The following is a 10,054-nucleotide window of genomic DNA, read 5'->3' on the forward strand; positions in this document are numbered from 1 at the left end:
TTATTTTCACACAGATGCACTCACTTTAAGTTTGTTTACACTCTACTTCTAATTGGTCAAAGATGCAATAAGTGATTCTGGAGAAAGATAGCTGGTTGTTGAGTCTCCTTCTCACGTCTGATGCTACTGATACTGATGTTTTCAGAATGAGACTCAACAATCAACTATCTCATCGAGGTGATTTGTCAGTGTCTCCTATCACAGGTTAGATTTTCTAAAGCCTGGACACAGAGCCAGGAGAAGGAGGGGAAGTCTAGTTTTCTCTCAGACCACTTGAATTACATTATGCTGAAAGGTTATTTTTGAACTTTCGCCCAAAGATAAACTGCCAACCCCAGCTTTAAATAATGGAGTGAATGTTTCCTATTGGTGGATGTAAATCAGGTCCCATTTATGCCTGCTGAATACAGCGAGTGTGTTTTTCCTGACATGTAAGCTTCACCTGTTCAATTTTATGTTCAAAATGGTAATTTATCATTTTACAGGCAAATTGCCAGACTACCAGTGGAGACTGTAGCAAGTCTGGTCAAAGCCAAGAAATAGAAGATAAATCACTAATACAGTGATTTTTTTCTTTTTACACTGCAGTTTTTGTACAGATTAAACAAACAAGATCAAACATGTTACTTAATGAGCTTTAGAGGAGCTGGTAGGCAGATTGTGTTGCTTTTATAGAGCCAGGCTAGTTGTTTCCCCCTTTTCCAGTCTCGCTGTCCAGTAGCCTTCTCATCTAACTCTCAGCAAAATGAGTGAATGAGCATATTTACTAAAATGTTAAATGTCTGCTTTGAGGTAGTTAGGAAAAAAGAGTGAACTGTCCCTTTAAGACTGATTAATGCCACATTAAGATGGCCGTGTCATTATCTCTTACAGTCAGATGCTGACTGTTGTTTCCTGTAAACAGAAATGTGTGACAGTCTTACAAGAAGAACGCAGCGTAATATCCTTGTGTGGTCATGAGATCACCAAAAAGTACAAAAACAAAAACTTCCCTGTTTTTGCTGCTGTGCATGTTTTAAATGACCAATCTTGTATGCAGTGTTACAGCTGTTAAATGAAAAATTGATGACAGAAAATATTCAGACTGAAGATGATTTCTTAAGGCAGCTGCTGATCAATGTCACCTGGTAACAAAACAGCCTACAGAAACATATTTTTACTCACTCAGCTACACAGACGCATTGAAACAAACTTGTGAACCCTTTTTTGTCGGTGTTGACCATCATGTGCTCTCGTTTAAACGCAGGTGAATTTCAAAATGTTTCCTCATACTTATAAAAAGGTTTCCTGAACCTTGAGGAAGAAATTTCTCAAGCTAAACCATGTGAGACTTGAACCTGCATTCGATGCCCGTGATCATGCACACGTGTTTAAGCATGATGAGACGATGAGATAAACCTTTTCCTCTAAGCATTGACGGCGACATTCCTTGTTTATTCCTGCTCCTATACCAGTGAATGCATAAATAGTGGAAGGAAGAGAATGTGGACATTCCTCTCTTTCTAATGGCCAGCAGAATCCATTGTTTGTTAAAAGCAGTTCAGTTCTATGCTCACTTGATTTACTTCCTCAGTAAATAGTTTCCTAATGAGTTTATGACCTCCATTGCTAGTTTCAAGTCCTCTTCTATACAGCACGATGGTAATTTGGTAAAAGATGGGCTCATTTTACAGTAAGAAAGATGATAGTGTTACATTCACATGGATGCAGGCAGATGGCAGATGGAGGACACCTGCTTGATAGAACAGGAAAAACAAACAAGCAGTACGACGGATCGGCAGGATGGCAAAACGAAACACGCTATGTTGTTATGTTAACATTGTGTTGTTTACAACGTTTACTAAAAATATAATTATTTTGTGTATGTAATTATTATAGCAATGTATGAGGCTATAAAATGCTTCTTTATATAAATATTGTATTGCAAACTTCATGTCAAATACAGCTCAAAATGTAAGATTATTCATTCTTTTCCAACATGGGTAGCGAAAGGAGAACTGCACTTTGTGTGTCAACCTTTCGTGTAACGTCTTGGTACGATTTGAAGCTCTGGTCATATAATTCCAGGTGTTGTTGCATCAAAAAAGATTAGCTTCTTGTTGTCGGATTGGCTATGTTTTCATGGTTATACGTGCCAGTGCAGAAGATGGTAAAAAGTATTTTAACTTTGGAGGGCAATGCCATCCACCGTTACGTTATTCTCCGCTGGCCTCACCTAACTGTACTGTTCTTCTCTGGTCCACTAAAATGACATCTGGTTTGCTGTCTGCCTGAATCTGTGTAACATGCAGTAAGGCCGGATATGCTTAAAGGATGGAAGTGAAGCAATGCGTACCCTCCCCTGCTCCACCCTGCCAAACTTGAAGTTATAACAGTAGTCTACAAACCTGTAGTGTAGGTGATGTTATGGTGGGTTTGCACTTGTCCTTAACTACAAAAACAAATCAAGTTGACACTCTTACTCACATACTATTACAGCATGAATCCCATTCAGTTCAATTCAGTTCACAGTTTGCATTGATGCATGTGTTTGTGCAGTGAGTTAAAGGCTGAAATGCACTGTGTGATCATACTCTTTTACAAACACACACACACAAAAACACGCACACACTTCACTCTGTGCCTCCTGCAAAAGCTCCCTTTCCAGTAGTCTTGAGCATGTAACATCCTGTAGGTGATGTGATAAAGTACAGAACAAACTCGGTGCTGAGCTCATCCCTCAGGTCACTGCAGCCCCGAGAGACACTTTCATATGTGTGTCAGCTCTCATATCTGAATGGCTCCTCAGGACTTGTGTGTAGTTCAACTGACGCAGAGAGGGGCATTAAAGAGAGCTGCTGCTGGCACACTGAAAAAAATCAAACTCCATTTTCTGTTTGGCCTTGAATCATGAATAGAAAAATTGCAAAAGCGGGCAAAAAAAATATAGACAAACTCTGACAACAAAGTAGAGAAAGTGAACTCAGTCAAACCGTAGACAGACATGATGGTTATAAGAAGAAGAGAACCAGGGGTTTTTGTACCTCAGAGGCTTTTTTCTGCGGCAGCTTACTAGTAGCTTTTACAGGTGCTGGATGAAAAAGCAAACTAAAGGCAAGAATCTGACAAAAGAGATCGATGATGATTTGACAATGTGTGATGAAGACCTCAGTTAAAGCAAAATGTTGTTCAATTAAAATTGCTGTGAGCTTTTGGTACAGAGTGGAGATGCTTTGTCTGAATCTTGCCTTTAGGTTGTGGAGGAGTTCAGCTAAGTCGAAAAAGGATTACAAATAGCTTGTTTTTGTTACAATGACTTACTGTAGTCTGACTGCACAAGACACACCCTAGTTTTCCACCAACCTGAGCCAGTTGTAAGTAGGGTGGTGTACCGTTTTACATTTGAACATGATATCCTTTTTCTGTATTTATTTCTCAATGCAGCTTGTCAGTCTGTCACTGAGGCAGAGTGACTGCAAGGAGGGGCGTGTAAAGAAATAGAGTGAAACAAAGTGGAATGTGTTCACCTAACTGTATATACTTAACAAGGACCAGTCCAACAAGTGCAGCCTTCTCAATTTAAACACTGTAATTTATTTAAAACATTTTGTTTATCATTCTGAACATTATAATTAACCAGGCGGCTATATGACAATAGAGATCTGCATTTATGGAAAAGCATAGAGAAGCTGGAATTCAAAATAATTTACGCTCGATGTTGGTCAGAGCCTACATGTCACAGTGGAGGTTGTCTTTATGCAGAAGGTTCATGTTTTCACATAGAGCTGATTAGAGGGTATCAGGAACTAATCTGCAGATGCTCTGCTTTGAGATGAGACAGAACTTTTTTCTGCATGTCTTATTTTGAGCTACACAAAGGCCAAAATGTGGCCTGCAACAGATGTGGTAAGCTTTGTTTTTAGCCTAGCAGTTGTTGATGACTTGTGGCCCCTACATGTTAGTAAAGAGGAGTGAGGAATCAGCAGTTGGTTTAAAACAGAGTGGCCAATAAAATCAGTTTCTCAAGGTCACAAATTACAGCATGTTAAAAGTATAACTAGTTCCTTTCTTCACCATTTGCTCTTCGTTCACTCTTCCCCTGGAGTCCAGCTGTCGGTCCGACTAGTTTTCTGTTCGTGTCAACTCACGTTCACATTTACAGGCCAGCCCATTGACGAGGTAAAAGCAGGAGTTTAATGTGTTATCAGTGGGGTTTGTGGGTGAATAAAGGCTGAGCAGCAAATACTTAATTAGAGGGGAATTAAATCTAAAATATATGTAAGAGTAGGGTATAATTGGTCAGTATTTGTCAAAAAAGAGAAAGAAAAACAGTCTCATTAAGCAGCATTCTGCCTTCAGAGCCTCCGTTCATGCATTCATTCATTAAGTGTTCAAGAGTGTTGAAAAGCTTAATGAATGGTTCAATAGATCATTCCAATAATAGGCGTTTCCCTCATTCTCACTTGTGATCATTTAATTACAACAAACAAACACAGAAACAGCTGAAGTTGTAGAAAGCGATGCTCACCCAGCACATGGAGTCTTACCTCACATTTCACTCCGCTGAGGTTGTCAACAGTCAAGTCTTCAGGCCTCTGTGATCTATGAGGCCCTGTGCGGTGTGCAGACTCCCCGACTCCACCTCATGGAGCTCTGAGCTTCAGTAAATAGCTGATGGAAATCAAGCTGTTCACCAGCAGTTTTCCCAATTAAAGCCCCGGTGTTTACAACGCCATCACAGAGAGACTCTAACTGGGAGATCTGGGTTGCACCTCCCTCTTATTCAGATGCCTGCCAGGGCCTGTTAACTTTCTGGATTCAGTGAGATGTAAAGAGACTCCACGAGCACATGGGAGACTGGGGATGGCTCACAACGCCGCTTTTCATCAGCTTCACCCACGTCACCAGCTCTGTGCTCAATCCTGTAGAGAGATGGTCAAGGCATTACAGGATGGATAGGGTGAGGAAAGGGGGAGAAAAAGTAGACAGAGGATAACAGAGAGGAGAGAAGGGGAACTTGATGCCTCCTACTCCCTTGACCATGCAATATTTAACATTTATGCTCCTCCGCTGTGTTTAGCTGTACAAAATTCACCTTTTCTGGCATTTGTGCTGCTACTTCAACCTTTCGTTACTCTGTAAGCAGAGGGGGAACATGAATAATTAAATTAGATTTCTGAAAGTTGTATTTAGCTGTTGGATTTGTCTAGACAGTTATTGAGTCATTGAGTCTGAAAATGGAAATGGATAAACTAATATTTTAATAAGTTTATAAGTTTTGATCACAATAAGAAGTAGAGCAATGATTTGTCCCTAATTTACTCAAAGAATAATGGTGCACTCAGGGAATAATCCCTGTGTGCATTCTGCAAGTTTGCAGACTTACTGAAAGTCTTCCTGAAACTTCGCATCAGAGCCCTCGAGCACTTTGCAGAGGCAGCTCTGGTGATTTTGCAGAGAAACCACCATAAGCCCTCGTGGACTTAACTCGAATGCACCACAATATCCATGTAGCACTGAAAAGAGAAACTGGGATTTAGCAGAGTTACAGCGCTGAGTTACTGGAGTCTACAAATCATCTTATGTTTGGGACACTGACAGGATGGACATCTTAGTACAGTATCCTCAGTCGGTCAGAGCTCGGGCTGCTCTGGGGTCCAGAGAGAGGCTGTAACTTTCCTGCTCTTTACTTAAAGCTGCTGGTTCGGTGGGATCCAAAGCTTCGGTATTTGTCGACCTGGGAATGAGAATAACAATGAACTATCTCTCTCCAGAGTCGCTTGTAGCAGCTTTAACAAACAACACTGTGCCAGACTCAGTCACAGCCATTGTTCTTGCTAATGTTTTCATAATTAAACTATAATGTATAATTTATAGTCTTTCTTACAAAACAATTGTTGTACATCTCACTGTTCAATAATTAAGTGACTACATTACTGCTGCTGTAGAAGTGTAAGTTGGCCCAGTGTATGACAGTGGTCCAAAAAAAAAAAAAAACCCTGCAGGCTGATGTACTGCAGCCAGCCCAAAGTCTTTAGAGGTAATATTTTTGAATTTCTACATGATTCAACCTCAGTCTAACCTCAGCATCATTCCTAACTGAACTTGTATACTTTCCTCTAATTTAAGCCAAGTTTTTAACGTGACGAACCACAGAAAATACCATGTAAAAGACAACTTTGCTCTAATAATAGACCTTTTTCACAGCAGCCATTTTGACAGAAAACAGTGAGGTAAACACAGGTGTCACTAATTAAGGCTCCACTTAAATCAACTCAAACTAGGGTTGCAAATTTTGTTCCAATCAATTAATCATTGATAATTAACAAGATACAAATGCATGTCTGTTTCTTAGTGTAAATTTTATTTAAGCAATTCTAGCAGTACATTAGTTATGTGAAACATTCTTTTATGAAGCTCAAATAGTTTAAAACAAACATAATAATAAAACTCGCTCAGAACAGCTCTTCTTGTCCTCTTGTCCTTATTCAGTAAATGGTGCTGCCAAACAAAACAAACATGTCAAATGCGGCTCAGCGGCGGCCACTTCTAGACTAAGAAGGCAGACCAAACTAAACCGTGAGAAAACCTGTGAGTGTGAGTTACCCTACTTTCACATCAATATGGTTTCTGTGAAAAAAAGGTCAATTAAATAACTATAAGAGTCGCTCTGTAATAATGTGGAATTAGTCCACCTAACACATAACATAACATGTAGTTGTTGAGGCCAATTCAGCTTATTTTAGTTTGTATTGAGATGAGATCAGATAACTCGGCCTGGAAAGTTTTAGGTTAAGTTTTCTACCCAGGACGGTTCAGCTGACTGTGTGGTCTGTGGGTTTGTTCTGAAACTGCCTTCGTCCGCCGTCTGAGATGTAACTGCTGGCAGCTGTGAGGTGGAACATCACCACAGAAACACATACAGGACATACAGTTTGAACAGAAATGATCTTATCTTTTGCAGTTGAGACACTGTCCAAGTTCGAGTTCACCCCTGGTAAACCCCTGCTGGTTGAATTAAAGACACTGACATCTCAGTGTTTTCTATTTAATATTGTAAAAGCAGTTTTTCTGCGCAAGCAAAAGTGTGATACATCTTTGATGTAAAAATTACAAACGCGGCGTCTCATGCAGTGCATGAACCCAGCAGACTGAGGCATTAGTGTCATCAACACAGCAGGGTTTGTAGTCGTTTTCATTAATCATACTTTATAATCACGTTGTGTCTTTTCAATTGGAAAAGACGTCCTCATCATTTTGACCACTTTTGAATTCAGTCCTCTGCTCCCTGTGGAGCTCTGTCACTGGTTAAAGGACACTGAGCACTGAGCAGCAGAATGTTCAGTAAATAATTAAAAAGTTACACCGTACCAGTAAAAAGTGTGGACACATCTTCTTATTCAAAGTTTTTTCTTTATTTTTCTTATTTTTCTACACTGTAGATTAATACTGGAGACATCAAAACTATGACGTTTGGAACTATATAAAATTATAAAGCAAAATGTTTCATATTTTAGATTCTTAAAAAGCTAAATGGACCCTCACACACTGCCTTGTGCACTTTCAATCAAGATTTAATAACGTTGTCATTAAATCTTTGATTGCAAGTGCAGAAAATAGTGTGCAAGAGTCTTTTTGCATTTATTTGTCCACCCATGATCTTCTCCTACGTACCTGTCGACCTATAATTGAGCAAAAGTGTTTTCCTCTTTGATATTTTAGATTTGTCACCTTCTGCTTTGACGACAGCTTTGCACACTGAACCGTTTCATATAAGAATAAAGAAAAAACATTGCATGAGAAGTGTGTCCGACCTTTTGACTGGGACTGTATAAATTTGCAGAGAAAAAAAACATCACCCCCTGATCTGATCTCAGTTCTGGTAAAGCAGGCTGCTGAAGCTACTACACTAGTCTCTTTCACCGCATTCAAAATCGTGATAATCCATTTTAGTTCAAGTATAAATAGTGTAAAGAGAACTTTAACATGACTGACAGAGAACCTTGTCAAACTGTTAGCACTGTTTTCATGACACAGCAGTTTAAGTGAAGTGTTTTGTTTTGATAAAGACTGAACATGAGCTTATCTCTCTGACCTTTACTACACTGTTAATCCTGCGTTGCTCATTTATTTGTATCTCTGGCTCTAATATATTCACAAACTTCATGCAGCCTCATTATTTACCAAGTTCTTTCTGCTGACCAGACAGTTGAATGGATAATTAATGGATAATTAGAACATGCAGTAATTAAACAATGAATCTTAGAAGTGCTGAATTGAGGGTTTGTGAGTATCTCTTATTACAATCAAATCGGTAGCTGCTACAGTGCATACAGTATCTGTGTGTGTGTGTGTGTGTGTGTGTGTGTGTGTGTGTGTGTGTGTGTGTGTGTGTGTGTGTAGCTGTGCATATTTTTTCTGCATGAGTAAAGATGCTCAAACTAGCTTCTCACACCAGCAGTAAAGGCTTCACTGCTGTTTTTAACTTCAGACAGGTCATAAAATTAATGAGCCTGAATCTGTGGTCAATTTTGTGGCTGGAGAGATTAGATTAGCCCTAAATAAATAAATTAAAATTAATGAAAAATTACTTAAACAATTAATTGATTATCAAAAAAGGTTAATAGTTTAATTCTGTTTTACCACTTTACTAAAGCGGATTTATTTGCTCTGGGGCAGTTAAGCAGGCAAGCCTTATTGTTGAGCCCTGCATTAACAACAATTCACTACAGACTAAAGCAGACAGCAAACCTGAACACCAACATGCAGCAAAGAAGGAGAGACCATGTCTGAACGGTTCATCATGGATTATATTAATGCAGCTTTGCAGAGACAGACGTTTCATAGAGGAGACGAGTGTTTATAATGCAGATCTGTGTGTTTGTCACTGTTACCAGAGACTCCAGTCTGCAGTGTAGTTCAGACTCAACTGATACTCAGCAGAACTACACAATAATATAATAATGAGGCTTCATTAACAAAAACAGTTTTTATATCATGTCGACAAATACGTGTCCTTATCTGCGTGCTCTCTTTCTGCTGTGAGTCTGCATCTCACTTTCTTTTTTTAATTAACTGTTTTTATAATGCCATGTCTATGTTTTATTCCTGTTCGCTCTCTCCACACTGATACTGTGGCTTTTCATGCTCCAGAATGGAGTGGAGGCATCAAGGCAGTGTGATGCGCCTCATTGTGCCTCTGGTGCACGTTTGGTATACTTCAAAATGTGAGCAACAGCCTCTTTCAGTGCATTTAGGCTTTAACACTCTTGCTTTCTTTCACTTTTCTCTTGCTGTGGGTGTATGTTTTTATTAGATTAAATGCTGACTTGTTCTTTCTATAAGGTGGTATGAAAACTTCAAGCAATTGTTGACATCTTGGGAAACGCACTTATTTGCTTATTTGGTGAAGCGTTAGAGGAGAGGATGAATAGCACTTGTGTCTGTACAGTAAACAAAATAAAAAAAAATAAATAAATAAAGCTACCACCTTATCAGAAAAACTAGAAACAGCTAGTCCGGCTCCGTCCAGAAGGAGCAAAATCCACCTCTAAAGCTCACTAATTAATACATTTTATCTGCCAGGTGCAGCAACTTCCTGGAGTCTCCGTTGGTTGCCACAGTGACAACACTGGTTGTCACAGTGACAAGAAGACTCAATGAAAACTGCACAACCCCAGTACAGTAAAAACACACAGTTTCTGTGAGGATGGAACAAATGAGATAGGACGTGTTAGTCAGCTTCAGAGGTGCTGGTGGGTGGATTGTGTAACCTTTGGTCAGAGCCAGGCCAGCTGTTCCTCCTTACTTTCAGTCATTATGCAAAGTTAAGCTAAGTAGCTGTTGGAGGCACGAGAGCGGCAACAAAGTGTACAGGCGTATGCATCCCAAAATGTTGAACTGCATGTTTAAACTGAAGGCAGTCAAGTGTTATTTTCATGAATTAGGCCTAAAATTCAGCCTCATTTTACTCTCATTTCTCTACAATCACTGTCTTGAAAATGATTACATTTTTTTTGTGTAGAATATATGCCAGCATGTTGTACTGCAGGTCTTCAGGTGTGTATCATGTCCA

The sequence above is a fragment of the Lutjanus erythropterus genome, chromosome 12 (genome assembly GCF_056507025.1).
Source record: "Lutjanus erythropterus isolate fLutEry1 chromosome 12, fLutEry1.hap2, whole genome shotgun sequence".
Classification (NCBI taxonomy): Eukaryota; Metazoa; Chordata; class Actinopteri; order Lutjaniformes; family Lutjanidae; genus Lutjanus; species Lutjanus erythropterus.